This window comes from Heterocephalus glaber, unplaced genomic scaffold, assembly GCF_053883595.1.
Source record: "Heterocephalus glaber isolate CG9 unplaced genomic scaffold, H.glaber_assembly_v1.0 deba00001497, whole genome shotgun sequence".
Lineage (NCBI taxonomy): Eukaryota > Metazoa > Chordata > Mammalia > Rodentia > Bathyergidae > Heterocephalus > Heterocephalus glaber.
The window spans coordinates 34504393-34532012 of record NW_028258320.1 but is presented as its reverse complement, the minus strand read 5'-3'; the positions used below and the strand labels follow the sequence as shown (position 1 = coordinate 34532012).

Below are 27620 nucleotides of genomic sequence, written 5' to 3'. Positions count from 1 at the left end.
ATCTGCCAATTTCATGTGAACTCAGATGCATTCTTTAAATTTCAACATACTCTAGGTGATCAATCACCAGTCTTGCTTATTCCTTTTCCATTTAAACAGGAAAATTCTACCAGGTACTTTGAGTTAGTCCTATGCAAACTACAGAGAATCAAAAACTTTGATAATTGCTTTTATGGAGTTTATAACATAATTGCATAAATTGTCATTTAAGACTATATTTGCCAATATATCCTTTCTTTAGGTTTAAGTTTTAATTTCCCTTTTCATCCAAATAGTCATCATAAAGAGCAGTAGATCTGACTGGTGCCATCAGTTATTCAATAAACAGTGACTATCTACTGGCTACTATACTAAAAACTGAAATTCTATTTGGATTTCTTGTTTCTTCTATTTTATTTGGAAGTTCCATTTGGATTTCTTTTTCCTTCTATATTTCACTTAAAGAGAAAAAAACTGCAATGTTCCCAAAGTCAGTTGTTGCTTTTTAAAGTTTGCAGGTTCGCTTTGGATCAATGCACATGTTCCATGTTCTGATTCACTTTTTCTCTAGAGTGTGTCCCTCATAGGAATGTGTGTTGACCCTATTTACACTGAAAAGTCTTTAATCCCACTGGGATTCTACTTTACCCAGTATGGTTAGCAAGTCCAGGAAATATATAGACAGAAGTTAGAGATGATGTTCAAAACTAGTTTATTTAAAGAAAAACAGGCCTGTCTTTAAAGGGTTAAACTTCCATGATCTGAACATGAGCCTTTCTCAGATACCTGTGTCCTCTGCCATTCACATAACTGGTTTACATGTGTCCTTAACTGCTGTCCAAGAATAGGCTGTATTTGCAAGTTCAAGCTCACTTGGTTATTTATTTCCACTTAAGAATTGTAGTTACATTTAGAAGTTACTACCACCCAGGTACAATAGTCTGTCATATCTTGCTGAGCCATGCAAACAGTGACCTTCGATAAATTTTAATGAAAGAAAACAAAGAAAAGTTAGGCCTCAGAGCTATCTGCCAATTTCATGTGAATTTAGATGCATTCTTCTAAATTCAGCATACTTTAGGTGACCAATATATAGACTTGCACAATATATAGTTAATTCAGAGACTGACAACCTTCTATTGAATTATCTTTATTAAAAATGAGAAGAATAATAACTTAAACTTCTGAAATAACTAGCATAAAATACAGAAAAATATCTATCCTGTTAAGAAAATATCCAATAATTTGGTAGTAGGGGAATATGAAAGCAATGAACTTTCTTCTGGAAATTGGAAGATATAAATTCACTTGCATGATACGACAATAAATGTGTGATCTTTGGCAATTATACTCCTCTGGTCAAAGTGTTTATTGCTCAAAAACAGAAAAGATTGCAAGAAAAGATCTTAAGTCTTATATTTCTAAAATTATAAGAATTGATTACCACTTACAGGAACATTTGCAGTGTATTTTAATGCTAACATTAGGGCTGTAACTAGTAATTTACTTGCCTCCATCACCACAAATTTAACAATTCCAGTGGAACTTTTTTTCCTCCTCCTTGATAAAAATGATAAGTTAAAAAAAGATAAGTGCTTTCTGTTCTCACACACTCTAGCTTTTCTATCTCCCATCCACAAGGTAGAAGTTTTGAAAGAGGAAAGAGGGAAGAAGATATATATATATGTATGTATATATATACATATATATACATACATATACATATATATACATATATATACATACATGTATATATATATATATATATATCTTCTTCCCTCTTTCCTCTTTCATATGGAAGGATTATCCTTTTGATTTACATAAAAACCCATGGATTATTTTATCTTCAACAGAAGACTTTTTAGCTTACTGCAAGTTTTGGCTTCAATTTTATTATGCTTTAACTGGATTTTGGTATGAAACCAAATTTCAATTTGGCTTCTGATAGAATTGTCTTTCTCAAGTAGATTGTAGCTTTTCCTATTAAAAAAATCAAGTTTAATACTTTGAAATAGGAAAAGGTCCAAAGGGGTAGGGGTGGTGGGAGGGGAAGGGGAAAGGAAAAATTATGAGAAAAGAAAAAAATGGAAATGAAGTCTATGTAAATAGGGAAGGATGGAGGGGGTGAAGGATGCACAGGTAATGGGGAAAAAAAATAAAAACCAAGACACATCATGTACAGGTACAAGCATCCAATGATAAATGTAAACATATTGTATGGCTAAAATGTACCAATAAAAGAATTTAAGGAGAAAAAAATTACAATGGATTAACCATGTGTAAAAAAAAAAAGTTCTCATTCAGTTAAAACACTAAAAGAAAATTGAACAGGGATTTTGAAATGCATGCAGAGTGGTTTTGCTTAGGAGCAAGTTAGACCTCTTGGGAAAGTTCAAGAACTCTGAAAAAGCTTGTGCCAATGCCCCTGTTTGCCACCATGTACATGAATTTTCATGCACAAAGCAATAGACATTTAAATTTAAACCAAATAAGTTCAAATACATAATATTAGCTCAGCTTCTACAGTGAATCCAGCACTATATAAGACACAAAGAAATGAAAATTTCATTCTAACCCCCTTCATGAAACTTAATCAACATTTAATGATTGTGTGAATTGAGTTGGCAACAAATATTGTCAGATGTTCAGAACATTAGCACACATATGCTCTGATGCTATTTGGTAAATAATATTTTATCTTTAAAAAAATAATATTCCTGAAAACTTCATCCTATATTTATGTCATTAACTCTTCAATATATAGACTGAGTACAAAACTTAATTCCATCCTTGGCAGCTCCAGGTAGGTCTTTATGACCAACACAGGGAAGGGTCTGTTGCAATATAGCAGCAATGTATTGATAAAATCCTAGCTAGAACCATTCAGAGAAGTACCTAAGATGTGCTCTGTGGCTCATCAAAGAGTCAAAGCTACTTTTCCCATTACACAAGGAGGAATTTGGAGTGGGCGAGGGAGTACCCTGGCAGCTTCAAGCTAGCCAAGCCCTAGCAGCACCACCATCCTTGCTTCGAGTAGTGGAGTATTTGGGGCTGGAGCAAAAGACTGATGCAGCTGTGACCACAGTGGAAGAGCACATTACCTACAGAATGAAGACAAATCTTTCAGGTCTTTTGAAATGTATGGATTCTAGATCTATGTAAATTTTTTTTCCTTAAATTCTTTTCTTGGTATCTTTTAGGTATACAACACATTTACATTTCTCATTGGGAACTTGTACCTTTACATGATGCATCTTGGTTCTTATTTTTTCCCCATTCCTAGCCCTCCCTTCACCCCCTCCACCCTTCTCTATTTACAAAGACTTTATTTCCATTTTTTCCATTTCTCAACATTTTTCCTTTCCCTTCTTTCCTTTCCCCTGCCCCTCCCACTACCCCTACCCCTTTGGACCTTTTCTTCCTATTTTGCATTATCAGTTATTCATTCTAATCATTGGTACATTTTAGGTATACAATATAATGACATTCATCATTGGAAATTTGCAACTTTACATAGTCTCTCTTGGTTCTTTTTTTTCACCCTTGCCCAGCCCTCCCTTCAACCCCTCCATTCCTCCCTATTTACAAAGATTTTGTTCCTATTTTTCCATTTTCTCATATTAATCCCATTCCCTTCTATCCTTTCCCTTAGCCCTCCCACTTACCCTTCCCCTTTGCCCCTTTTCTTCCTATTTCACATTACCTATTATACCTTTTAGTCCTTATTTACACTTTCAGTTTCTCACACCAGAGAAACTATTCAGTATTTATACATGTGTGTCCTATTTATTTCACTTAAGAGTATCACCTCAATGTGCATCCATTTAGCCATAAATGTCTCTAATTTCTCATTTTTTATGGCTGAATAGTACTCCATTTTATAAAAAAAAAACCCACATTTTCTTTATCCAGTCTCCAGTTGATGGGCATTTGGGCTGTTTCCAAGCTTTAGCTATCAAAAACTGTGCTGCTATGAACATGGGTGCTCATATATCACTGTGGTATGATTCTTTTAATTCTTTGGGGAAGATCTCCAGCAGTGGAATAGCAGGGTCAAATGGGACTTCCAGTCCTAGTTCTTTGAGGTATCTCCATACTGATTTCCACAGTGGTTGCACCAGTCTACACTCCCACCAGCAGTGGAGCAGGGTTCCTCTTTCCCCACAGCCCGGCCAGCATCTGTTATTGGTTGATTTCATGATAGCAGCCATTCTTTCTGGAGTGAGGTGGAATCTCAGCATTGTTTTCATTTTCATCTCTCGAATGACTAGTGATGTTGAACATTTTTTCATGTATTTATTTGCTATTTCTACTTCTTTGTCTGAGAAATGTCTGTTCATTTCAGATGCCCATTTTCAGATCGCGTCTTTCAGTTCGGTAGGTCTGATCTTTTTAAGTTCTTTATATATTTGAGATAGTAGACCTTTGTCTGAGGAAAAGCAGGTGAAGATTTTTTCCCACATTGTGGGTTGTCTCTTCACACTGCTGGTGGTTTCTCTTGCTGTTCAGAAGCTTTTTAATAAGAAGAGATCCCACTTGTTGATTGTTTGTGCTAGTTCATGGCCAACTGAGGTTTTGTTCATAAAATCTTTTCCTACACTGATGTCTTCAAGATTTCTACTTAACCTCTGTTCCAACTGGTTCAGAGTTTCTATTTTAATATTTAGATCTTTAATCCATTTTGATTTTAGTTTAGTGCATGGTGAGAGATATAGGTCTAGTTCTAATCTTTGGCAAGTTGAAACCCAATTTTTCCAGCACCATTTATTAAAGAGGCTATCTTTCCTCCAGTGAGGGTGTTTGGCTCCTTTATCGAAGGAGATGAGATGGCGGAGTGTGTCTGGCATTGTTTCTGCGTCTTCCAGTCTGTTCCACTGGTCCTCATGTCTGTTTCTTTGCCAGTACCATGCTGTTTTTATCACAGTACTTTTGTAGTATAGTTGCAAGTTGGGGATTGTGATACCTCCTGCCATATCTCTGTTGCCTAGAATTGCTTTTGCTATTCTGGGTCTCTTCCTGTTCCAAATGAATTTTTGGATTGTTTTCTCAAGGTCCATGAAGTATGCTTCTGGGATCTTAATTGGAATTGTACTGAATCTATATAGCAGTTTTAGAAGTATGGCCATTTTCACTATATTAATCCTTCCTTCCCAGGAGCAGGGGATGTCTTTCCATTTTCTGATATCATCTTCAATCTCTCTTTTCAGAGTGCTATAGGTTTTGGAGAAGAGGTCTTTGATTTCCTTTGTTAGGTTGATTCCTAGGTATTTCAGTGTTTTGGGTGCTATCATGAAAGCAATTATTTGCCCTATTTCTCTCTCAGTGAGTCTGTCATTAGTGTAGAGGAAAGCTATTGACTTTTGTTTGTTGACCTTGTAACCAGCTACTTGACTGAATTTGGTTATTAAGTCTAGAAGACTTTTGGTGGAGTTCTTGGGGTCTTCTCTATAGAGTATCATGTCCTCTGCAAATAATGAAATTTGACTTCTTCATTACCTATCTTTATTCCTTTTATTTCTTTCTCTTGTCTAATTGCTGTGGCTAATGTTTCCAGAACTATATTGAACAAGAGTGGTGATAGTGGACATCCTTGTCTTGTTCCTGATTTTAGTGTGAAGGATTTCAGGTTTTGACCATTTAGTATGATACTGGCTGTTGGCTTTTCATAGATGGCTTTTATCAGTTTGAGGTAGGGACCATCTATTCCAATTTTTTGTAGGGTTTTTATCATAAATGCATGGTGGATTTTGTAAAATGATTTTTGTGCATCTATGGAGATAATAATATGGTTTTTGTCCTTGGTTCTATTGATATAGTGTATTACATTGACTGATTTGTGTATGTTGAGCCATCCCTGCCTCCCTGGGATGAATCCCACTTGATCAGGGTGTATGATCTTCTTGATGATCTTTTGCATTCTATTTGCCAGTATTTTATTAAGGATTTTTGCATCTGTGTTCATTAGTGAGATTGGCCTATAGTTCTGCTTTTCAGTTGGGTCTTTCTCTGCTTTGGGGATCAAGGTGATGCTTGCTTCCAGGAATGAATTTGGAAGTATTGCTTCCCTTTTAATTGAATTGAAGAGTTTATACAGTAGTGGCAGTAGTTCCTCTTTAAATGTCTTGTAGAATTTATCAGTGAAGCCATCAGGGCCCGGGCTTTTCTTAATTGATAAATTTTTTTTTATGTTTTCAATTTCATTGGTTGATATTGGGTTGTTTAGAATTTTTAGGTCTTCTTCGTTCAACTTTGGTAATTCATATGTATCTAGGAATCTGTCCATTTCTTCTGTGTTTTCCATCTTATTGGTGTATAGGTTCTGGAAGTAGGTATTGATGATCCTCTGGATTTCTGCTGGGTCTTTTGTAATTTCACCCTTTTCATTCCTAATTGCATGGATTTGGACCTTTTTGTTTCCTTTTTCTGATAAAGTTGGCCAAAGGTTTGTCAATTTTGTTTATTCTTTCAAAGAACCAACTCTTGGCTTCATTAATTTTTTTGTATTGTTCTCTTATTCTCCATTGCATTGATTTCTCCTCTGATCTTTATAATTTCTTCCCTTGTATGAGCTCTGGGGTTGTCCTGCTCTTCTTTTTCTAGAAGCTTGAGGTTCAGCATCAGGTTGTTTAATTGGGCTCACTCTGTTTTCCTAATATGTGTATTCACTGCTATGAATTTCCCTCGTAAGACTGCTTTCGTTGTGTCCCATAGATTCCAATATCTTGTATTGTCATTGTCATTTAATTGAAGGAACTGTCTGATTTCTTCTTTAACTTCCTCTGTGACCCATTGGTTGTTCAGAAGTGTATTGTTGAATTTCCACATGTTTATGAAATTTTTTGAGTTTCTTTTGCTATGGATCTCCAATTTCATCGCACTATGGTCTGATAATATACAGGGGATAACTTCAATTCCTTTGCACTTACTTAAACATGTTCTATGCATGAGTATGTGGTCTATTTTGGAGGATGACCCATGAGCAGCTGAGAAGAATATGTATTCTGATTTTGTGGTGTGGAAGACTCTGTAAACATCTGTTAATTTCATTTGTTCAAGAGTTCGATTGAGTTCTAGTATTTCATTACTTATTTTTTGTCTAGTTGATCTATCTATTTGTGACAGTGGGGTGTTGAGGTCCCCTACAACAATTGCATTAGTGCATATATGACTTTTCATGTCCCTTAGTATTTGTTTTATATGGTTGGGTGCACTAGTGTTTGGTGCATAGATATTTATGATTGTCATCTCTTCCTGTTGAATTGTTCCCTTTACAAGGATGCAGTGTCCTTCTTCGTCTCTCTTAATCAATGTTGGTTTGAAATCTACTTGGTCTGCAAAGAGGATAGCTATTCCTGCTTTTTTTTCGGTCCCATCACATGGACTGTTTTCCACCCTTTAACTTTCAGTCTAGGAGTTTCATTTTGAATTAAGTGTGTTTCTCGTATACAGCATATTATTGGATTTTGCTTCTTGACCCATTCTGCCAGTCTATTTCTTTTGATTGGTGAATTGAGACCATTAATGCTGATGGTTATAACTGAAATGTAGTGACTTATCCTTGCCATGACTTTTTTTTGTTGTTGGATTCTCCCCCTATACAGTTAATTTCTTGTCATGCTAGATGGGTTCATTCTGCTTTGCTTCCTGGGGTTGTGATCCTCAATGTCTGTTCCTAGGATATTGTGTAAAATTCTTTGGAGAGCTGGTTTGGTATTCACGAATTTCCTAAGGTGCTCTTTGTCATGAAAGTATCTTATTTCTCAATCAATTTTGAAAGATAGTTTTGCAGAGTACATCAATCTGGGTTGGAGGCTGTTTTCTTTGAGTGCTTGGAATATGTCACTCCAAGCTCTTCTTGCTTTGATGGTTTGTGTTGAGAAGTCTGCTGTGATTCTGATGGGCTTTCCTTTGTATGTGATTTGTTTCTTTTCTCTAACTGCTTGTAGAACTTTGTTCTTCTGTTGAGTTTCTGGAATCTTAACAATTATATGCCTATGTGTAGAATTATTTTTTTTTTTGATCAAGGCTATTTGGAGTCTAATATGCCTCACTTATCTGTATGTCAAGTTCTTTTCCCCTGCTTGGGAAGTTTTCTGCCATTACTTCTGTGAAGAGTTTTTTATGTCATCTGCACTCTCTCCTGTTTCTTCTTTGACTCCAATCCGTCTTATGTTATTCTTCTTTGCAACTGTCTAGCAGCTGTTGGATTGATTTCTCATGTTCCCTTATAATTTTGAAGCAATTTTTTTTCCTGGTCATTAATTGCAATCTTATCTTCTATATCTGAAATTCTGTCCTCACATTGACTTATTCTGCTGTGTAGACTTTCAATGGAGTTTTTCATCTCCTGGTAATCTATTTGCAACTATTTTATGAATTCCATTTGTTTCCTATGTTGGGATTCCATCATGTTCCTCAGCTCCTCTCTAGATTTATTAATCATGTCTTTCACTAGGAGCACAATTTCTCCTGTTATCTGAGAAATTATTTCTGATTTCATTTTTTCCAGATCCCCTTTTGTTGCCAGTTCAGTGGGTCCTGGTTGTTGAGTATCAGGGTGTTCTATCTCATTTACCTTTGAGGTTGCTGTAGGTGATCTGGAAGTCTGGTTTTGAGACTTATTTACGTGTCTTCTCATTTCAACTGGGCGGGTGGGAGGGGCTGCATTTGTTACCCATGTGGCTCACCTCCTCTGAGCTGGGAGAGGTGGGTCAGGGGCTGGGAGTCATGGGAGGGATGGTGGCATGGAAGCCCCTTCTTCTGGGCTGGGAGGGGCTGGACAGTTGGTAGCCCAAAAGCCCTTTCCTCTGGGCAGGGAGTGGTGGGAGGGGTGGTGGCAGGGAAACGTCTTCCTCTGGACCAGGAGCAGTGGGAAGGCAGCTCAGAAGCCCCTTCCTCTGGGACGGGAGTGGTGGGACAGGCAGTGGCCCAAAAGCAGATCTATGTAAATATTAAGTGATTCCATTATAAATATGTAACTTATGAGTAACACTAAACATGATATATGTAACAACATCTTCTAAATATCCAAATGCTATGCTATACAGAAATTTTGAAAGGAAACACATGCATAGATGTAATACATTTAGGGCTGGGGATTTAGCTCATTTAATACATTTATGAGAAACACTGCTATAGAAAGTAAAATTTACATGTTTCAAAATATGATGAACAACCAAGATGTGGGATTGGCCTGCTTTTTTCAAAATTTGATTGTCAAATGGGACAATCCTCATTCACAGATCCCCTCCACGGTGCCAGACATTCTTCTACATGATTAAGACACAAAAATGAGATCCACACCCTTTGCCTGCTCTAGGAGTCCCGACACTGTAAAGGGGCATGAATACTTCAGCATCCCACATCCTGACACCCAATAGTGTAACAGCAGGTAGAGGAGGCAACAGTTCTGTTTAAAAAAAGAAAGGAGAGAAAATAATAAGATTCAGGATGTGCCTTTAAGGATAAACCTTGGCTGCATACCTCTCCTTTAGAATAAAATCCATGGCTGCATGAGAGTGGACATACAGACAATAGTATGTGCCAGGGAAATTTTGATGCATGGACGTTGAAGTCATAAGGCAATGACTTCTAAAGATTCACTAATTTCCACTAACAATCAATTTTCTCACCTATAATTTAGAGATTGCATACAGAAACACACTTATGTGCACACACAAACACACACACACACACATGCACACCTACCCCCTTGCAGTTTGGGAGAAGTTTAGAGTATGTAGGTAAAGCACTTTGGAGTGTGGCCAGCATGCAATAAGTACAATTATTGTTAGAAATCATTTTTTTTTTTGCCGTGTAAACAGTAGCTAAAGCTACACAAAGAGAAGATGTGGAATTCTTAAGAAGTCCTATGAGACTGAGGCATGAAATTTGAATAAAGAGACCATGAAGAATGAAAATACACTGCAAATAGCCTTTAATGCTCCCCCAAAAAGAGTTCTAACTCAGAACATGCAATGAGGAAAATATCTAGCTTTTAGGCGGTCAGCTCATGTGGCCATGGGTGTTAGAAAGCTAACTCTAGAAATAACAGGGAGACAATATGAAGCAGGTGACAAATCAAGGTGCCTATCACTGAGGCAGCCATTTCTACCATGAAAACAATAGGATCATTTTTGTAATTTGTGAACCATTTTGAATATTAGCCTTGCTATATATTTCTTTTAATTTGTATTTTAAGAGTTTCTGCATTAATTTATCATATTCTTGTGTTAAGATACTAATAAAATTTTATTTGAAAACAACAGCATCATGATTACAATTTTAAGAAATATATCATTCTAAATACAAAAGTTTATATTGAAGCTGGGCATAGTGGTGCCTATAATCCCAGTACACAAAAGACTGAGGCAGGGGGATTTCTGTGAGTTTGAGGCCAATCTGAGCTACATAGTGAGTTCAAGACCAGCCTGAACTACACAGCAAGACCCTGTCTCAAAAAAAAAACAAACAAAAAAAACCCCCAAAAAAGCATATTGAGGCTGACCTTCCAGACACACAGCATTTAGATAGTTAAAAGTAGAAGGAAATGAAACTACTTCTTTTTGTGCACTTTCTTAAATCAACTCAACATTTTCTCTCCTCACCATAGAAAGATGACTGGATACATATTGGTGAGAGCCATAAGTTCATGTAATTTTCAAAAGTATATAATTTCCTTGTGAAAGTCTTAAGTGATGAATTCGATAGATAACCTTAAAGTACAAAAGACAGGTGAAAGGACCAAAAGAATATATTAAAAGAGATTTCTATAATAGTAGGGATAAGTAAAAACAATTTTTAATTTTGATCCCATTCATTTCACTGACAAAAAGTGCATGACAAGGAAGCTGTTGAATAATTGTAGATCTAAGAGTGAAAATGTAATGTCTAATTGAGTATCTTCAGGATGGATTATGAATGAAAAGAATACAAAACCACAGGTCAATTTTGAGGCAAACATTGTACTTTTCTGCCCTCTAATGGAAGTTTAGAGAATTGGCCCATTCTGGCATAGTTAAAGTGGCCGAGGACAGAAGCAACTTGTACCAGAGACTGATGGTATTTCCTTTTGTTACCTTACCTAACTTCAAGCAGAAGAGAGCTAGATTCTCCAGAGAGTTTCCAAGAATGTAAAAGATTTGGAGTATAGATGGTTCTGTTGAGCATTCTGGAATATACCTTTCTTAGTCACTTTCTGTTTTTTATTTTATTTTATTTTATCAGTACATGTTTGCGGTAAATCATGAATGCATTCATTGCAGGTAGTTGGTACACATACATGACACATCTTATGTTTTTAAAGTCCTCTTCTCTTCCTGTCCCTCTTCCCTCTATCTCTTAGTCTCCTTCCCATTTGGCACTTTTCTAGCCAGGAATTTCCTGGCACAGAATGGAAGCTTGAATTTCCTTCACACTCAAAAACATCACACCTGACACAGTTGATGCTGGCCTTCTTCCCCCGGGGGAGTGGCTCTGCGGTCAGTAGGCTCCTGGACTTGGGGTCCTTTAGGGAAGCAGCGCACAGCTAGCAGAATGCCAGAGAAATAATTTCACACGGCTTTTGCAAGATTGTCAAAGTCAAATTGTACTGGTGGAGCAAGGAGATTTGCTATAAAAGTTTAACTGAATAATCACAGAACATACAAAACAGGAAAGCATTTGTTTACTAAGCATAAAGCTACTTATTTTCTCATTTTTACCTCTTCATATTAGTTTAACTCCCAAATTAGATATGGATAATTAGAGCCTGTTCTGCAGAGCACCTTAGATTTTTACTCCTATTCCAGATGTGACTGAAATTAGATGTATTTCTGATCCCATTTCTTCTAAATTAATTTTTTTTTTTTTGGTACCGGGGATCAAACTCAGGACCTTGCACTTGGGAGGCAGGTGCCGGAACCACTGAGCTAAATCCCAGGCTGATCCCATTTCTTCTATAGCCCTTACAGGAAGTAAGCATTTGGCCTATGTGAGCATAGGTGTTTTTTTCAGATCATTGTTCAACCCTGTTCTGAGAATTAAATGAACTGAAATGTCTCTAAAATTTCAAACTCATTTTATTTAAACCTAGTGCTTCTTAAATTTTTACATGATACTTGTAAAACTCTTCAGCTTTTCCTATGTGATAGCTCCCCTTCACTAGGCAGACAATTCCTCTTAACAAGTGAGTTCAAAAGTCACACTGAGAAAATTTAAGAGCCTGGAGATTCTGTTTCACTCTCGGAGAGCACAGACCCTGTAAAGTGCACCCTGTATGCCAGTCCACTTCCTGCCTTCCATGATGGTGATGCAGAGGAGCAGCTGTGGTGTGGGAACCATGCAGAGCCATTTTTCTCAAAGCACAGGTCATGGAAGGGTGGTTGTCGAGGTCCTGTTTCCCTGTCTTCCAAAATAGCAGCCCAGGCTCTTCTGACCTTGCCTCTTTCCACCTCTGGGTCGTGAGCCAACTGAGCAGTGAGTTGATCCTACTTCCTTTTGTTGCATTTATTTTTAACTGGGCAGGAAGAAATACATGTCCTGGGAGAGGCCAGAAATCTCTCAAGAGATCTGCTGGGTTAAAAAATAGTAATAAAACTAAATAAAATAAGAAAAAATATATGTATATATGTATTTATATTAGCTGGGTTCTCTTGGCTGGGAGATTAGCATCAAATGATGTTCATGGTCTAGGAACTTTAGAAAAACACATCTGTTTGATTTTTATATTTTAATATACCTATTTCCATCCTACCTTCAAATGGTGTGTGATACATAGAAATATTTAATTATCCAGCATGATACAGTAGAAACAACAAGCAACATTAACCTCTACAGTTGCTTCAATGGTAAAGATTATACAACCTCCAATGCATAATAAATATGCTGCCTATAATACTGGATAGTAGAAAATGGACACAAGTGTCTGGTGGCTTCAGACAACTGATGCAAATCCTCTCGAGGACAGTAAGCCCAGCCTCAGCATTGTTGATAGTGCAGAGGACTTTGCAAAAGACCTTTTAATAATGGCTGTGTTAGTAGCCCTTCTCTTTCTTCTTCCTTTGCTCTGTAACTGCCATTTGCATGAAGAATGGAATTGTTTTGTGGACCTTCAACCCAGTGGCTTTTCTTAGGAAATTCATTGTTTAAAAAATTAGGCGAAAGCTGTTTTCATAGAAACAGGATGAACTGGAAATTCTTAGCAGCTGGCACCCATCAGAGGGGCTGATTTTTCACCTGGCATGAAGATCGCATGCTAAGGAAAAATAGAGAATCCAATAAATTCTTGTACAAAAGATCAAGAAGATAGTAGCACGGACAGGCAAAAATTTTTAAAGGTTTTTATCCCTCTGGGTTGTTTTTTTTTTTCAACTTTAACTCATCAAGTCTGACCTAATTCCCTTTGATTAAACACAAAACTACTCAATTGTATGAGTAAGTGCAGGACAAAATTTTGAGTTACAGCAACTGTGGCAGTATTCTCTTCACCTAAATAGAAGTCTTAATGTCCACATTGGATACTGTTTTATTTTTAAATTTTTTAATAGTACACTCAGTATTCTTAAAAATACTTTTGTTAAAAAATAATTATTCTATATTCTTTAAAAATAAAAGGCATTAAAATGCCTTTTGAAAGGTGAATTTGCCTTTGGTAACTTCTAACTATTCAATGAGTAAAAAGACTGTTTCCAGTGCTCCCATGAAATGCACTTTTTTGTTATGAATTTTCATTTATTAATATTTCAAGCTAAATCATTTAAAATCAAAATGTAATTTAGTGCTACTAATTTTATCGTCCTTGCGAAAGATAAGACCATTACTTATCTTTGTGTTCAATAAAAATAAAATTTAAGAGAAGTTAAGCTACACACAGAAAGGAAATTATGGCACATTTATTTAAAAGTCAAACAAAATTGGGGAAAAAGTAAAAGAAAGAAAGAAGCATGTCCCGTGGGGGACTTCTTTGTGTGCATAGGGAACATTCTTCATTTTTATGCTCACACCAGAGGTGCGGGGTCATCAAACATTTACACAGTAAGATGAATAGTTTTTCAGCTTGGAGGCTTCAGTTACCCATGTGTAACACATTTACAAGCTTACGAGAATTAGAAAATTCATGGGAAAATAAAATAAAGAAATTAACTGAAAAGAATGACAATGCTTTGGCCAATTAGAAAATATAATTATGTTGTGTTTTCCTTTACATTCCAAACTGCCTGTGCAAACATTTAATAATTCTTTGAGTCTAAAATGCATTGACAATCTACGATAAGACCAATCAACACCAATGAGGAAGGAAATAAATATTAATAACAATCCCAAATCTCTCTTTATAGGTTAACTCATTATCCTCCCCAAATATGCTTTGTTTTAGAGCTGCTAACAAACTACTCAACTGTTTTTTTTGCAACACTTACTGAGGAACAGCATGGTGCTTCAAGTGACCTGTTAGAAAATAGGCTGTTTCTGGGAAGAACCTAAAGAACCCATATTGCATAAGGAAGGGTCGAATCACCATATGTCACACTCATCCTTTTACTTCTTAATTTTTGTTGATCATTCAAGTGAATTTACCTGTGAGCACTAAGACCAAGAGAAACACCTATTTCTTACTCTCTTTGCTATGAAATTCTGCGCATATTTAAGATTATCCTGCCAAAAGCAAACAAGGTCAAATATGTTACAATATTGCAAATATAAAGGACTGGGAGAAAAACAAAATAAATACATAGTTGTTATTCATTTTTCTAAACTAATTTAAAAGCTGTAAAGTTATCTTTAGGTCATGCACCCCAAATCACTTTACCTTTGTAAACAAGTAAACAAAACAAAATCCATTTCCCTGACATCCTTTCCAAGGGGGATATTTTAAAAATAGTCAAGGTGGGCTCCCCTGACTGCAGAACAACGTAGAAAGTCTCTGTGTAGCAGCACTGGCCCTCCAGGGTGTGGCTTGTGGTGTATACAGCCCCATTTCTGGGCCAGGTCTTTTATTTCCCTGTATGATTTGTAGTGTTTTCAGGAGCCAGGCCTTATTCATAAGCTGCTGCAGATTCCATTCTAGTGGCTTCCAGTCTAATCATATCACTTTCTATCACTGAGAGAACATTTCATTCATTTCGGACACTCTCATTTCCCCTATCGTAAGGGATCAAGTATGGATCAAGCAGAATTAGGCTGATTTCATGTCGGTCTTATTTATTATGATTACAAAAAAACACCCTGAGTTCAAGATAATAACTCCATAGTGTTAGAATTGTTAAAATCAGTTCTTGGCTGATACTCCTGTAAATGCTTCCTAGAGAAGATGCAGGCATGAACTCACTGAGTGCAACGGTGCCAAACAAATGGCTTTTGAGAACAACATTTTCTCTTTAAACAATGATTTTACATCTGCTTGAAGATGAACTCTTCAGAGTGAAAAGGGAGATAGAAGTGATACCAGCTTCTTGGTTACATGACATATAGTTTCTCTAATTAGCTGTTTGTAGAGATACGTTATGAAGGCAGTTGGTTATCAGGATCAAATTCAGCTTCCTTGAATGTCCAGAGAGGCCTTCTGAGAGCTGTTCCCAAACAGCTTCTTTGAACCTTTGACTGGAGTCTAAATAGAATGTATCCAGGGACCCATTACCTACTCTGAGGACTCCATATGTATAGAGAGGAACCTCAAGATGAGAACGTTATGGACATTGTAAAGACTATCAAAGAGGCCAACAGGGCTGTTATATAGTGAGCCAGTAGCACAAGAGATTGTAAATCATGTGGGAAAAGGGTGTAGGTCCAGTCATTAATTTTATTGTAAACACTAAGGAAGCTACTAAAAAGTCAAAAGTAGGGAAATTTTATGATCTCATTTGCCATTTTAAAGAGTCACTTTGACTATGTGTAGGACAAAGGGGAACCTTTCTATCATGGAAGCAGACAGACCAATGAAGAGGTTCTTGCAGTCATCCAGGTCGGAGCTGAAGGTACTTTGGAACAGGGTGATAGCAGTGCAGGAACGGAGAAATAATTGGTTAGAAATATGTTGTTGAAGAGGTGGACCTCATCTGTTGATGAACAAATTCAGAAAGTAAAAGCAGGAGAATGCGGGAAGGTTGATGGTTGGGTCTGAGCCCAGGAAGGAGTGCGTTCAGAAAGGTGGAGAAAGGCTGTGGACAGAGCTGTGGTGGGTGGGCTGGCAGGGGTGGCTGGCACTGGCTGAGGCAGGGATCCAGAGTTAAGTCTGGGAAGATTTAGAAATATCCACAACAGTCTAGGAAGATACACATGGCATTTCTTTCTAATACTATCCACAAAATGTTGGTTGATCTTCCTTTGTAAATTAATTACTGTGTTATCATTGGAGATGAATTCTAAACTAGAGAGATGCTAAGGCTGTCAATAGAAAGTCAGCTCTAATTTAAAGGCTGCTTTGGAGAGATGAATCATCCTTTCCTCTTTAGGCTGAGGAAGAATAACCCTTACCTATCTTTGGCATGAGATTAAAATTTGGTTTATTTTCTCAGTATGTTGAATGAATGAATGAATGAATGAATGAATGAATCATAAGCAGAACTAGATAAGATAACCTTGTTAGTCTTTTTTAAAAATTTATTTTATTTTTGGTGATACTGGGGATTGAAGCCACTTAGCTTCACACACTGAGGTTCTTTTGGTTTCTGCTGACCAAATAAAAGGAAGCTATTTATCTTGGTAAAAAAAAAAAAGAAAATGACTTATTCAAAGGTAGCTCCCAAGAGATAGTGGAGGGACATTTGGCTCAAATCACCATCTCACAGTGTAGAGATGTACTAGGTTATTTTATAGCGAGGAACAGTGGGGGTGGGGAATACCATGAAAGAATAGAAATGTTCAGCATTGTTTCATTTCTTCCTGGACTGAGACCTCTCCCTCCCTTCCCTATGAAAACTGCATATCACCTCCTGGTGCCAGCATCTGGATATTCCGTCCCTTCAGGTGGGCTGAGCAGAATGAGGGTAGCAGTTTATCCACTAGGCCTGAGTAAGTTTAGAGAAGCCATTTGTCTCTAAAGATAAAAAAATCTGCCATTTAAAGTTCCAGTTTTTCCTGCTTGTTACAATCCCAGAGCTTTCATACTAAGCTGCATACCCAGCATCACCAGTGGGGTGTGTGTGTGTGTGTGTGTGTGTGTGTGTGTGTGTGTGTGTCAAGATCTGGATCTTTCTGCCTCATCCCCCTAGGGTGCTGAGATTATAGCATGTATCACCATGCCTGGCTTCTGATAGTCTTCAAGAAAGACTACTTGAAGTCAGTTGCTGTTATTCTTATGTTTGAGGGACTAAAAACAGATCTACTTCTGAAAGTAAATTTCCTAAATTATGCACATTATCCAGTTAACCTACTTGTCGTTCTTCTGCCATTCCTACTTATTTCTCACACTGTCTCACAAAGGAGGACACATCATAAATCCTCTTCAAGTCATTGGTCTATACCAATTTACAGCCCTACCCTGGCTTGGTACTTTGATTCCTAGAAAGAGATCTGGAAATAAGGCAAAGGATCAGAGATGGAGGAGGTGTTTTATTTTGGCATTATAGTGGTCATTTGTAATGAATGTATTTGGAGGTTTATTTATGCAAGTTTGTACGGCACTGGTTAAATAATTATGAAAACAGACAAAATCCAATTCAAATAATAACAGTTAACTGAATTTAATCCTAAAATAAAACAGTAATTACCAATAGGAATTAGCAGCAGGCACATTTATATCTTGGGGACTACTAGGGGTAAAATGGTAGGAGAGAAAGAGAGATACAAAATATGACTACTGGGACGGGGATTTAGCTCCGTGGTTCCAGCACCTGCCTTGCAAGTGCAAGGTCCCAAGTTCGATCCCCCATACCAGAAACAAACAAACAAACAAACAAACAAAATATGACTACTGTCCTCAAAGTATACGTAGTCTTAGTTGGACATGGTGGCCCATGCCTGTAATCCCAGTACTGTGGGAGGCTGGGGCAAGAATATCACAAGTTTGAACTCAGCTTCTGCAATTTAGGAACTTAGGGAGACCCTGTCCTAAACAAGAAAAGAAAAAGAAAAAAGCATCAATAACATTAACCATAGAGTGAAATTCCATGCAAAATCTTTATTGACACATTCTGCCTGGTTGGTTGTTTGATTTGTTCCAGCTCTCATCTCCTACCCCAACTAAGGGTAAGAGGAATGCAGAGAGACACAAAGGAATCTAGAGAGGACAATTTAATAGTACGAGTAGCATGTAGCAGTTAGTAAGGTGCAAGTTGGGCAGAAAGAGGACACTCGGTAATGTGGGAATAGCACTAACTAAAAGAATTGGGACAGAAAAGTGTGTAACTAACTCAACAACAAAGGATTTATTTATTTATTTATTTCAAATCATATCCACCCAACCTAATTTATTTCTGGTTGAATAGATTGGGGGTTTTTTTGCAAATGAAATCTGGGCTTTATTTCAGTAACTGGACCTATATGCTAAATTTGAATCTTAATTATCCTTATTTTTTAATATTCTCAAGTGTTTATATATATATTTATTTATAAATCCTCTCAAGGTTATAATCGATTGATAAATAGTAACTATGCTAAATGGTTTAAAGCCTCTTCAGTACAGCCCACATAGATTACTGTATCTAGTAGATGCTTAATATATGTAATGAAGGGAGCGCACTGGGTCCTGTCCTTGCGTGCACGCCTGCTGCTCTGGCTCGTGTCTGACCCAGCCCAACCATGGGTTCATCTTTGGAGGAGTTGCAGAATGATCTAGAAGAGGTAAAGGTGTTGTTGGAAAAGGCCATTAGGAAGAGAGTACGAGATGCCCTGACAGCTGAAAAATCCGAGATCGAAACAGAAATGAAAAATAAGGTGCAACAAAAATCACAAAAGAAACCAGAATTTCTTGACAATGAAAAACCAGCTGACTTGGTTGCTCCCATCACAACAGGATATACTGTGAAAAATCATTGATTACAGATGGGATCAGTCAGATAAGTTTGTGAAAATCTACATTACTTTAACTGGAGTTCATCAAATTCCTTCTGAGAATGTGCAGGTGTATTTCACAGAGAGGTCATTTTATCTTTTGGTAAAGAATCTAAATGGGAAGAGTTACTCTATGATTGGAAACAATCTCTCTCTTTTTTTTTTTTTTTTTTTTTTTTGGTACCGGGGATCGAACTCGGGAGCTTGTGCTTGCGAAGCAGGTGGCGGAACCACTGAGCTAAATCCCCGGCCTGTGAACAATCTCTTAAAACTCATCTCAGTGGAAGGGAGTTCAAAAAAAAAAAAAAATCAAGACTGATACAGTTCTTATGTAGAAAGAAAGCAGAAAACACTCGATGGTAATACTTGACTCAGGTTGAAAAAGAAAACAAAGAAAAAGAAAAGCCATCCTACGATGTTGAAACAGATCCTAGTGAGGGATTAATGAATGTTCTAAAGAAAATTTATAAAGATGGAGATGATGATATGAAGCGAACCATTAATAAAGCCTGGGTGGAATCAAGAGAGAAACAAGCCAAAGGAGACACAGAATTTTGAGACTGTTAAGTCCTTTGGAGAACTATTATAATGTGGAAATACTGCTACTTCCAATAAGGGAATGTTGGTGAGCTGCACATATAAATTTGACAGATAACTACAAAGCCTTCAAAGTAAAGGCAATGAATTCTCCATTTCTTATTGGAGGATTTATTTAAATAAGATATGCACATTAAACATTTCCTCCAAAGATGGTTTCATTATACCCTGGTTATTTTGTTTTAGGAAGGGTTATATGTTATTCTTGTTGAAATATGAAAACCAAGTCTTGGGGATTTAGTTCAGTGGTTCCGCTGCCTGCCTCGCAAGCACAAGGACCAGAGTTCGATCCCCGGTACAAAAAAAAAAACAAAACAAGTCTTATCTAAAGAAAACAATACATTATGTGTGTTTTTGTTCAAGTAGGAGGTAGAAAACAAAAGTATTTGCTTGCCTGTAAGTTACAGATGTCAGCTCCCACTAATGTAAGAATAAAACTAAATTTTTGTATAAAATTCAAATTTGTGCCTGTGCCTCAAATTTGCTATAGAATGGATGATCCCCTATTACCAGCTTGAGCAGTGCATATACCAGGGGTTACCATACACTAATAAGCCAATCACAAACTTTTCTCTCTAGATTTAAATATATTTGTTTATGAATATAGAATTAAGAATAGACAAGCATCTTCATATAGTCGCAGTTAGTAAGTTCTACCATGGGTCAGATACTAATAGCCATAAAGCAAAAATAATTAATTTGAAAATCTATCTATTCCTATGTTCAATAAAGTTGGATTTTTATGTTTAAAAAAACCACAAAAAATTATTCTCTTAATTTACTGGAGGTTCGAAATCTGAAATCAAGGTATTGGCAACCTGCAGCCTGTGAAGCTCCAGCAATTCCTCCAAACCTAAGCCTGGAGTTGTAACCCTTGTTGTCCTTTGGCCTGTGGCTGCATTACTCCAATTTCTGCTGGAAGTACCACAGAGTAGGCTCTCCTCTGTGTAAGGCTGTGTGTTCATAGGGCCTTCTTTATTAAATTTATTTATTTATTTTTACTGTGGCACTAGAGATTGAACCCTAGGAAAGCATTTTACATTGAGCTATATCCCCAGACCTTTTTTTTTTTTTTTTTTGTACCAGAGATGGAACTCAGGACCTTGTGCTTGAGAGGCAGGTAGTGGAACCACTGAGCTAGATCCCCGACCCATCCCCAGCCGTTTTTAAATTTGCATTTGAGACAGAGTCTCACAAAATTTCCCAGCTGGCCTCAAACTTGTGATCGTCCTCCTTCAGCCTCCTAAATAGTCGGGATTAGAGACATGTACCACCTCACTGGGCCATATGGGGGCTTCTTAGAAAGACACACATGATTTGAGTTAGAGTCTACCTAATTCAGTATGATGTAATCTTAACTAATTACATCTACAAAGACCTTGTCTCTAAATAAGGTCACATTTGTGGTTCTGGGGCGAAATAGATTTTACCAATGATCAGATGCTATTAGTACTCAGATATCATTTAATTCTGTAAATTGTGGTAACCAGATTCAGAAGATGGCCTGGAAAGATGCTTGCCTCCTGGTATTCTCACCCTTTTAATCAGAGAAGGCCTATAATCAATAATACTGTGGTAGTGAGCTTGTGTGACATCTGATATCTGGCTATTAAAGCCATTATGGTTTCCACTTAACATGCTTTGGGGATGAGATAGTTTACATGCCATGAGGACACTCAAGTTGTTTTATGCAGAAGCCCATATAGGCAGGAAATGAGACCTTTTCCCAGCAATTAGCACTAACTTGTTAATGATGTGCCTGAGCTACCTTAGAATGAGATCATCTTACCCCACACTTCACAACTGTACTTCCAGCTGATTTGATAGCTTCGCCACAACCTCATCAGCAACCCCAAAACAAAAATGCCCAGCTATGCCACTCTAGAACACCAGACATGTAGAAACTCTGAGATAATAAATATTTCAAACAATAAGCTATTTTGAGCCATTAAGTATTAAGGTAGTTTGCTTTAAAGCTTTATATTACTAATACATATTTTAGCTCCTGAGAGTGTTGTTCTGTGAAAACAAAACCTGAAGTGTGGGGAAAATTTTTGAATAGGAAGTGAGCAAATTGGAAGGACTTTGAAGAAACTTAGCAGAGGTCTGATATTCTTTGAGAAGGCTGTCAATGAAGTCTTCAAAAAAAGTGAGGAAAATATTAGGGCACTCATTATGTAGTATTAAAAATTCATAACAATACAGTGATCTGCGATGACACAGATGGTAGAAATGTTTCTAATGAACTAAGTAATCTAGTTGAGGAAGCATTTTCCAGGTAAAGTATCAGGTACATCCTGGTTTCTTCCTGCTACTTATGGAAAATGTGATACAGTATGAGAGAATAAACAGAGGACAACCAAACATGAATATGCCAGAACTTTCTGGTTTTAATAATTCTCAGCCTCTCTAAATGGCAAATGATGGTAAAGTTAAGTGGCTTCCAGTTAAAAATCAAACCCAGGACACTGTCAGGAAAACATAATATAAACATGAAACTAAAATTATAACGATGAGAACTTTCGTTATGACTTCAGGGTGTTGTTCCTGAGCAGTTTCCAAAAAGCAATAGGGTAAGAAGACCTAATGTCACAGAGAGTTGTGGGTGTGGCTTTTGTCTTATGGAACAAACTCCAATAAAATTCATTATAGATTCACAATTTTTAATAGAATTATAATGACCAAACATTACTGGCATGGATTAAATGAGAGTGAAGCAGCCCAAAATGAAAAGAGGCCTTTGGAACCAAAATTATTCAAGTAGAAAGAAGACTGAGATAACCATTCCACTCCAAACATGCGCAACTGTTCATGGAAAAGGAAGAATGACTAGGATGAAATGACAATCCAAAAGGCTGAACTAAAAGCCATAGAGAATTATTTCCAGGCTTTTAATGCTAAGTAAGGAACAACCACGTTGTTTTCCTGTGGGATGTCAGAGTGGCCATGGATTAGTGAATGTGTGTGTATAGAATAGGAATTGGGGACAGACAAGTTGTCACTTCGATTTCTCTGAGAAGTACTACACTCTGTGAGCTGTCCTTATAGAACCATGTATGAAGAGTTTTCTGTACATCTGAGTCTGATTTATATGGTGAGATTCTCAACTTCAAGTTGATGATATAGAGCAAGACTTTTGGAGGCTTTGGGAAGGCTTAGAGCACTTTGTATGAATGTGAAAGCAACCTGAGTTACTGGGGACCACAGGCTGAGCTATAGTAGTTTGCCTCCAAACTGACCCCAAATGCATCTTTTCACCTTTTATTTCTGCTCACACTGAATTATTGTCATCCATGTGACTGATAGAATACTGTGGCAGTGATTGGTGTTTGATTTCTAGGGCTGGGTTGTGGTTATAAAGGTATTGTCATAATTACTTTCTTGTTGCTGGGAAAAAATACCTGACACCTACAAGTTAAAGGAGAAGTTTATTTTGGTTCATAGTTTGTGGAGGTTTCCAATCCATCCTTGGCTGACTACAAGGCAGGGTGGCATGGCAGTGGGCCAAGGCAGAGAAGAAAGGGCTATGATATGGCAAGCAAGAAGCAGAGTGAGCCATCAAGGGAGGAAGAGGGATATATACATATCCAGTCCACACCCACAGTAAGCCACCTCTTCTCACCAGGCTGTGCCTCTCAACATCACACCCAACTATAAACCCATTAGTGTTTCTAGTATTACACACTCATAATTCAGTCGCTTCCCAAAAGCCCCACCTAGGAGTGTATGAGGCTTTGGGGAACATCAAGATATGTCATAACAGGTATTGTGGCCAGTACCTTACTCCCCTAGATTGCTTGTTTTTGTTTATTTATTTTTTTAATGGGCACACCAAACACCATATCATGAGGACATGTAGGAAATTTATGGAGATACTCACAAGGGGACAATTAGTGTCAGTTTGGCCACTGTGTGAGACAGCCATATTGAAATTGAATCTTCAGTCCTTCAGATGACTGTAGTTCCTACTGACATTGTGATGAAAAAGGCCGCTGTAGAATTGTGCAGATAAGTTACTCCCAAATTTGTGACTTTCAGAAACCCTAATATAATGTTTATCGTTGCATGAAGCCAGTAAGTTTTGGGATAATTGATGTAGCATTAGAGCAATAATATATCATTTCTATTAAAATCTGGCACAGTAAGCATGCTGAATAAATATGCTATATAAATTTTCTCTTAAAATTAATTCAACACATCTTTATTTCATTTTCCTACTAAATATTAAACTTAAGGTTATTTTCATACCACCATATTTCATCATGCTTCATTTTCTGCATATAAAACTATAAATAGAAACTTTATTCAGGTTTATTTAAAGAAAACTCAAATACAAGTTCAGGGTGTTAAATTCCACTCATTTTTACATAATACTGTACAACTATTCACACCAGTATTCCCTAACTCAGTGAAAAATTAAATCAGGAAATGACTATTATCAAATCACATACTTTTACTCCATTCTCATACAGAAAACATGATAACTGATCTAAAATGAGGTCTTTTAAAGTGTATAAATATTTATGACTATTATAGGTAAAAATAAATATTTATAATTATAATAATGAATGCAAATTAAGACATAGTTTCTGCCTTGCGTTAAGGCTCAAAATATTGCAATCATTCTTTTCTTCTTTATTTCATTCACTTCTTCTGTCCATATAACAGCAAATCATGTTGACTCTTATTTCAATATATATCCCAAGCCACTTATTTATCACCGCAATCCAAGCCACACTGCCTGAGGTACTGCAATGCCTTCTGGCTCATTGCCAGATTTCTATATTTGCCTTCCTGTTGTGTATTCACTATCTTCCCATAGGCTATTTAAAACATTCAGTTCAAAACCAAACTCCTCAGAGCCTTCCAGAAGCTTCCTTTTGAGAATAAAAGTCAAATCCCTCTTGTATTCCCCAAGACACTAGGCAATTTTTACCCCTCCCCATACCTCTCCCCCAATTTCATTTCCTTTTCTTCTTCCTGTGTTACTCTTCCAACCACTATAATGTCCTTGCTGATATAACACATTCCAGACAGACTCTTTCCCCAGGGCAACTGCATTTCTATTTCATGTGCCCAGAATATTCCAACTCCAGACTCCAATACTCCAATTCCACGTGGTTTACTCCATCTCCTCACTGGGTCCTTCTCAGGTCTCCTGAACTGCAACTGCACTTCCGCCCCCCAACACTCAAATTCCCACACTACAACTTTTTCAGTGAACTTACCACAGTTTAACATACTATACTTTGCTCGTTTCTTTTTCTCTTCCATCAACATGTAAGTCATAAGAAGATTATATTTTTTTCTCTATTTTGTTCACTTCTGTATCCTTAGCCAGCATCTATCACAGTGCCTTGTTTTTAATGATAATTTCCTAAAAGCAGTTAATGAGATCATAGAACTACCTGATTCTGTTTAAAACAGACAATTGAAATCCTATTTTGACCATAAAGTTCAGATTACTTATACTGTCCAAAATAAATTCAAAAGTTTACTTTTCACCTTGTCTTACTTGGTCCAAGTTAATTGCCCTGGTCTATCAAATGGTGTTTTGGCAAAATTGACTTGAAGGTCAGTCTCAAGAGAATCAGGCTGGTAAATGCTACCTAGATTCAAGAATCTTCTTGGAAACATAGTTTGTCCCTCATCATGTGATGTTTCTGTAATTAACCTGGAGTTAGTTGCCGTTACTCTCAAAACAATTGGTTTCCATTATAAATCACAGAGGGTAGAGGGGATGTCTTACTAAACTTGAAAATCTACTTTGTTGTTTTAGATCAATTGAAATATTATTTCCACTGTGAAAAATAATGAGAGAAAATGTGTATCACAGCTAGACACATATTAGATCAAACTGTCCCGAATACTTCTAAGAGGTTTGAGAAGTTTGGAGAGGTGACCGAGTTCCCAATCACAGGGTGTCCACTGATGATCATTTCATTTCATAAACTCCAGAGTAGATAAAAATTCATACATTCCTTTAGGACTTCTAGGTATTTTGTGTGTATCATATAGGTACAGGCCAAAATCCAATGAAAATGATGTAGGAAACGTTCATGAATCAAGTCAATGAGGCAATCATAACCATCAAGTGAATTTAAGGTTTATTTTGAATTCTTTTGAAACTGCACATAAATTTAACTATTAGTAGATTCCATGCAATATTGTAATGAAATAGGCAAATGTAAAATTCCAAACTGCCATAGATCTCACATTCTGTCAATGCCACATATCAATTAGTAGAATAAAGTTTTAGTTGGAAAATTTTAACACTCCACGAAGCACGTCTTTAAAATGGAGGTTTCTGTTTGTTTATTTTAACTAATGAATTATCAGAGCCATAGAAAGATAGTATATAAACACAATATGGACAGGAGATATTTCCAGTGTACTGTTTTATATTTTTGGAACATTTCTCACAAGAAAACTTGATAAGTAAATGTTCCTTATCTAACTAACACGCAATGATAATATCCAAGATCTTTTTCCCCATAATGTGTTCATTTAATACAGAGTAAAATGTATTTCATTTATAAATGAGATATGGGTTGCACAAGAAAGAACTCAATGCATTTAGTAATATCTAAAGACATGAATGATAGAAATAGTTTTTGTCAATAGTATAAAAACTAGTGATATGATGACAGGTTGACAATGCAAAAGTTTCCACTTTCTGTGTTGGAGTGAAGTAACACTACGTATGTCCCCAGTTGTATTTTTATTGTTTTTCTATAGGTAACAAGTGAGAAATTATTTTATAAGCAATGAAGCAATGATAATTTTCATGTTACTTCTTAACTTTATTTTTCTAATTTCAGATCTTCCCCTTCCAGAGGAAATTAGTGATGCCATAGCTCAATGTCGGTTTTAGCTGCAAAACTCAAATGTTCACTTTCTATTAGAAAATCTAAAGCAGGTGGTATACAATTTTTTGTGATTTGGAATTCTTTAAAGGCAAGTAAATTTAAAGTTCAAGTATGGGTAGGTTAAGCTGTAATCATAACCCCAATGACATTTTTCTGAAGAAAAAGAAAATCTTTCTTTTCTAATGCAATTGTCTGTACAGCTATAGCTCTCAATTGCATCATAGCCATAATCATTACAGCTTCATTTCCATTAACTTTGTTTCCAAAAACCCAAAAATAATTTTTATTTGACTCTGCCTTTGATTTTTAATAGAAAGTAAAAGTGAGAAATGAAGAATTAGCAGCTGAACCAGGGATATAAGCCATTGCATTGCTGATCCTAGGAGTAATCTGGTCTGGAAAGAGGGGACCTGAAGTAAAGGAGAAGGGGCTTTTGTTCTTAAACACTTAGAGAAATTCTTGATTCAGAAATTCTGCTTTTTCCATTTGACCTAGCCAAGGAAACTCCCTTCAAAAATGATGACATGAAGTCTGAGAATTAGAAGTCTATATTAATGGTTCTTCCATAATGATTCCTAATATCATTCTCTTTGTTTCTTGTTCCAATTTTAACTGAGCAATCAGCTGCTCCTCTTTACTATGTAAAATTATATGAAAGACCATGGCACAGAGCCAGGCACATAAGTAGGTGCTCAACTGTAGTGGAGCACACCATTACAGAATGATAATAAGTGGATCATAGGCATGGTGAAAATGTGTTCCTGACCATGTCCTAGCCTACTCTTGCATGTCTATGTCTAGAGGAATGTGGCCCCAAGTCAGAATCTGTACAATACAGACCAGGCTCTTTGGGTCAGCATCACTGGGTGGGAGTGGATGGTGGACAATGTTTGCTAGGATACATAGCAGTGAAACATCTGCAGTAAGTGTATTCCAAAGTTCTATTGTGTCAGTTTCATCTCAAAAGCAGTATTTCTGTATATTGTTCCACTGAAATAGAACATCTCCATGTAATATGAATTGTATTATATATTCACAGTATAGCTAATAAACTCAAGTGACATGATGAAATGTTGCAGATGTGCTTTGATGGATTCTAAGGAAATATATCCTTTGTGTTCTTTTTATTCTGTTGTCATTTCTCAGTAAAAATGATAAAGAAGGAATTTTTCTGTCTCTTCTATTTAATTTATTTATTTTACCTTCAAA

General features: G+C 36.7%; 1 protein-coding gene and 1 pseudogene across 7 annotated transcripts in view; both read left to right on the top strand.

Annotated features, from left to right (window-relative positions):
- Prkg1 (protein kinase cGMP-dependent 1) overlaps window positions 1–27620 on the top strand; it is a 1307364-nt gene that overhangs the window by 1229941 nt on the left and 49803 nt on the right. The gene's annotated exons all lie outside the window — the stretch shown is intronic.
- On the top strand, window positions 13498–26335 carry LOC147825630 (calcyclin-binding protein pseudogene; annotated as a pseudogene).